The following is a 5872-nucleotide window of genomic DNA, read 5'->3' as shown; positions in this document are numbered from 1 at the left end:
AAAAACCAACAACTTTGGTTGCAAAGTTATAACTAAACAGTATAATTAGTGATCAAAGAATTTGATACATAAATGGATGGAAATAAACTTCGATTTTTTCAGTTAACTCCATTAAAAACGTACCATAAATATTTTCTCGAGAAATTAACGATAATGTATTAAATAATGTTTTACAAAATTTGGCAAAAAATATAAGAATATATTATGATTTTTTTTTTCATATTTATATAAACAACTTCAACGACTATTATTGTAATAAATCTTTATTTATAAATTTGTCAAAAATATTATGTTTGTATTGTCGAACGTTTTTTTAAGTTTTGTAATTTTTTTTCAAATTGTTTATCATTAATAAAGTTGGAAAAAATATAAATTAAAAAAAAACTTAAAAAAAATAAAGATATATATGTTTTTTTAGGCTAGAAGATGTCTGAAGATGTTAGAAGACTCTGGTCCACATCTGCGCCAAGAAGAGGGCGCGCAGACATTTTTAGGTCTGCAGTCTTCAAAAAAACAAACAGTCTGCGAAGACTAATGTCTGCGCGTGGTCTGCGCGGCGCAGACAGAAGAGGCCACGCAGATCTGCAGACAAAAAACAAACACTACCTAAGTGTATATTGTGTCAGTTAATTTCAATATATGATAAAGGGGTATTAAAAAAATCACAAACATTATTTTCAAACTACTATCAAAGGCAATCAATTGAAATTTTATGTTCACAATATATATGTATTTTAGTCCCTTCGAGGACATCCGATAAATTAGAATGATACTTAGAAATTTAGCATGGTCTTGCGTAAAGATGACATGTACAAATCAAGAAATGGTCTAAATATATTTATTTAATAATAATTGTGAACAACAAATTTTTCATTACTAATTTGTAATAGTTTTTAACAAATTACTAAAATTTTCTCTGTGCGTAAAATGCCTATCATAAAATTTTGTGGCATTCCTAAAGATTTTAACTATACATGTATATGTACAAAGTTTATAGAAGAAACATACTTAGTTATAAAAGCTAGTGTTTTATTCTATACTTGCATACCAATTATGCTTGGCTTTTATAAACTATATATAAATTCATTATGCCTAATAAATTATCCACTTATAAGTTAGGGCTGAGAGTTTTTCACCTACCTTAGTTAATGGTTTTTTAGTGAGACTATATTCATTAGCTGAGACTAAACATTTAGTATACCCACACTACTATAACCGTTAATCTTTTGAACGAGATACATATGTATAGATCTATACGGGGTTGACATTCCCACCTGTGGTTGCTAGTTACAACCTTGACCGATCAATCGAAGCGGGTGATAAGTGTTTACTATCGTTACTACGACGTATAATGAAGCAACATAGAGGGGGTACATACAGTCACATAGCTCGGTTATAGGACTCACTATGAACATTAACTAGAATTTCTCTCTTTTACTACAAATCCATGGGCGTGGTTGTTTTCAAAACTATGTTAAGTATGGATTTACTTATACAAAGATAAATTTGGTTTTTTTCATAACTTATACAAAGACTCTTTACAACCATTGTTTTAAGTATGGTTATACTTACAAAGGAAATACTTTCTAGACTTTTTAAAAGTATCACTGCAGTTAGCAGAAAACCTATGACTTTCACCAACTTTATGTTGACCCTCAAAATTACATGTATTCTCAGGAAATCGGTAACTCAAGCATTCAGAGGACAAATAAACATGGATTTCAGGCAATATAGTTTACTAGCTTTTGTTATGTTAGCCTACCTGTTAAGGATATTCATGTATTATTATTATTATTATCTATAAGAACATTGTATTCAAACTCAAAGATGGAATACAAATTGTGACAACCCGAAATTTTTTTGCCTTGTAAAGTCAGTACAATCAACCTTAAGTCAGACTCGCTCCTGCTATCTTTTAGCACTGTTTAGAGTCTGTTTGAGTGTTCTAAGCCTAGTACATTCAAGGAATAAGTGTTAAGAAGTACCTGCTAGAGTCACTGTACAACATTCAAGCCTTAAACACCACCAAAAGGAGTTCACGGCCATAACACATGAGTTTACGACCGTAAACTCAAGGTTGGCCGTAAACTCCCCCCATAAGTCTCATTCCCTTCACTTTTCTTTCATTCTTACACTTTCAACTCAAGAAACTTCCATTCTCTCTCAAGTATCATCAAGCCTTTCATCCTAGATCTTCAAAAACGTAAGTGTTCTTCCATCTTTGAGTTGATATTCTTCTTAATCTAGTACACCCCTTTGATTTCATCCATGGAAATCATCTTTTGGCTAGATCTTCATCTTTCACCAAGAACACCAAGAACACACACTTGTTCTTGGTGGCCGAAAACTCCTCAAAGACCCTCAAAAGTGTGAGTATTCCATCTATCATATAGTTAGCCATGTTAAACACTGGATCATAGTCTTGAAACAACCACCTTAGCATAAACATCAAGAGTTTACGGCCATGGAATCTCCCTTGGCCGTAAACCCATGTTTTGGTCACATGTTGGTCGCAAACCCTTCTCATATCTAAGCATTAGACCTTGAACCCCTAATGGATGATAGATAGGGCTTTAAAACACCCTCTTGTGCACATTTTACCATGAGTTTACGGCTGTAAACTCCATGGCCGTAAACCCATGGCCGTAAACACCAAATGGTGACCATAAACACCCCTTTGATGAATCACATGTGATTCTAACACTTGGTCCAAGTGTTTCCTAGTCCCAAAGGGTGTTTCCTTGCATGTTAGTTGCTTTTAAACATTATATTCATGCAAATACATGCCATATATGTCATTTAGGACTCGTTTGTGTTTCGGGACTTCATTCGTGGAACTTTTCATCCTTACGCGCATATTCGTTTGAATCACCCACATAAGGTGAGTTCATACCCCTATAATGAATCTTTTAAACTGTTTTAAATGCTTTTAAAGGGGGGATACAAGTTGAACACAATGATAATTGTGTAAATGTTTGTTATAAACATCTTTCAAAAAGATTGCTTATGTCTTTTACAAGTGATCAAAACATTTCAAAAACTCTTTTAAAGTTATGTTACTTTATAGTTTAACAAAACTCCGTTTTTAAAGTACCAACATAACTTAGTAGAAAAATGAGTCTTTTCAATAATAGTTCAAGTAAAACACTAGTAAACTATAAGGGGTATAGTTTAGAGGTTCAATTCATACTAGATACTAGAGCATACTATAAAGAGAAACAGGGAGGTAGAAACAATACACGATAACATAGAGATCATGCTATAAAGAGAAACAGGGAGGTAGATACAATACATCAGAGAGACATACTATACACTATACAAAGAGAACATACTAAGATACTATAACAGAAGAACAAATCATGATTAACATAATTATACTAATGATTCTCATTAACCTAGGAAGGGAACGTATCACTAACTCATTGTTCTAAACAAAAGGTGATAATAAAAGTAGTATAATGGATATATATATATATATATATATATATATATATATATATATATATATATATATATATATATATATATATATATATATATATATAAATATATATATATATATATATATATAATATATATATATATATATATATATATATATATATATATATATATATGTATATATATATATATATATATATATATATATATATATATATATATATATATATATATGGTGCATCTACAATATGCCATGATTTATATATATGGGGTACATCTACAAAGTACCGGAGTTATATATGGGGTACACCTACAAAGCACCGGATTTATTTATAAAGGGGTACATCTACAAAGTACCGGACATTAATAAATAAAACGCATAAATATATACAAAACTCATAACATACTAGTAACATGAACAAGTACTTCAGTATGTAAATTCAAAAGACAACTGTATACTTTCATTTTTCCCATTACTTTCATATTGTGACAGTTCCACTTGAAAGTTAATGCAAACTATTTTCGAGTTAAGATAGTTATAAACTAGGGAAAACTTACATCTTTTCAAGCGACAAACAGAACAGTCGGGTCTAGTACATTCGGTAGAAAGGGACCTATAATGCTAACTTTATGATTCCTTAGTGCATGCATTCAGGGATATATATTAATCGGATCCGACAGGTAGTAGGATGTGTGTTCCGCTTCATTTCCTGTTCCTTGTTTGGTTGTGGGCTTAGAGCAGATTCACCCAACCTACTATCTATCCGATCTTAGCTATATATATGTTCCGTATACACTAAGTAATCATAAGGTGTGCCATGTATGGGTCAGGTCATAGGACACTAATTCAATGCACCGTTTTCTAGTACAAAACATACTTTTCAAATAAGAACTTTTGGTATACAAAACTAGAAACTTACCAGTAAAGGGTTTAATCCATTTTATTAAACCAGTATAAACTTAAAGGACCTTAGGTGATTAATTCTACAATACCTTAGTTTATACATCAGGGTTATATATAATTAATACCCGATAGGTAGTTGGATGTGTGTTTTCCGCCTCATTTCATGTTCCTTGTTTGGTTGTGGGCTTAGGGCAGATTCACACAATTAACTATCTGTTCGATATTAGATTATATATAGATAGTCTAAACTAAGTGATTATAGAAGGAACCACTGTGGTTACCATTTTTATTAAAAGAAATAAGGGTTTTCTTAAAGAATTTTTTCATCAAATATAAATGAACTATTACAGTTAACTCCGTAAGTACCAAGTGAATACGCCAGGGTTATATACAACGATGATCTAACAAACAATGGGATGTGTGCCTCCCGCCTCATTTGCTGTTCCTTGTTTGGTTGTGGGCTTAGGGCAGATACACACAAACGATTGTTTGTTTACTCTGTGTTTTATATAACTTGTATCCATTTAGTACTCATAGAAAGGATTGTAGAGTCATTTTTACTTAGCTTTCATCAAAGCAGAAAATATAGGATTTTCTGGAGGAACAGGCGAAACTTTTCCAAAAGAACTTACAACTTATTACAACTTTCTACAACTTTCTTACTAGTTACTTACCTCACTAAAATCTTATGAACTCACCAGCTTAAATGTTGATCTACTCTTTCAGAATAACTTGTATTCTCAGGAGACCAGTAGACAGGTACGCGCTCTGGGATTCAGAATATGGAGCAGTATAACTTCATGTCTTTTTGTTATTTGCTATGTATTCTATATTATGTGAATCACATACTTTGTAAACACTTTCTTTCTAATGAAATGGTTGTTTATTACTTTTATTACTATGATGCATGGCTTGTGATACTAAACATGACGTCCTCCACCCCAGAACGTTTTCACCGTTCCGGTTTTGGGGTGTGACAGATTGGTATCAGAGCATTGTTTATAGTGAACTAAGTATATCAACCGATAAAAGATATACAACTATAAATACAATGGGGCCGAAGTGTTCTGGATAAGAATATATTTTATATATATAATGATACCTTATAAAAGTATACATACATGCTTATACATATATACATACTAGAACAAGTATCACAAGAAGAACAGAACAGAAGTATTTAAAGGTTGAACACTGCGGTCAAACCTGGACAGTTATGTAATCATAGCTAGGATCAATATAGCTTGATCAACTATATTCATTCGAGATGTGACCGACATGTGTTTGGGAATGATGTGGTGTTGCAACAGTCTTAAAACTTACCTAACTCTATTCAAGGGAATTCTAGATCAGAACATAAAGATAAGATACTATGGGAGTATTTTATGATACTATAACATGATAACAAGTTTAAAACATACCAAGTTCATTACATTAAAATACTATAGGAGTATTTTAGGCACTATATAAATAACTTATGTGATAACTTAAATGACCCTTACGGATAGGTCTATAATCTTGCAATGT

General features: G+C 31.8%; 1 non-coding gene across 1 annotated transcript; it reads left to right on the top strand.

The window, feature by feature from the left end:
* The first annotated feature begins 737 nt into the window (after positions 1-737).
* On the top strand, positions 738-838 carry LOC145168177 (U6 spliceosomal RNA). The gene has a single exon (XR_013741748.1). It is a non-coding gene; the product is annotated as a U6 spliceosomal RNA (small nuclear RNA).
* Positions 839-5872: the final 5034 nt, after the last annotated feature.

Source organism: Lactuca virosa, chromosome 3, assembly GCF_052849685.1.
Source record: "Lactuca virosa cultivar CGN04683 chromosome 3, Lactuca_virosa_CGN04683_v6, whole genome shotgun sequence".
Classification (NCBI taxonomy): Eukaryota; Viridiplantae; Streptophyta; class Magnoliopsida; order Asterales; family Asteraceae; genus Lactuca; species Lactuca virosa.
This window is presented reverse-complemented; position numbering and strand designations above follow the sequence as displayed.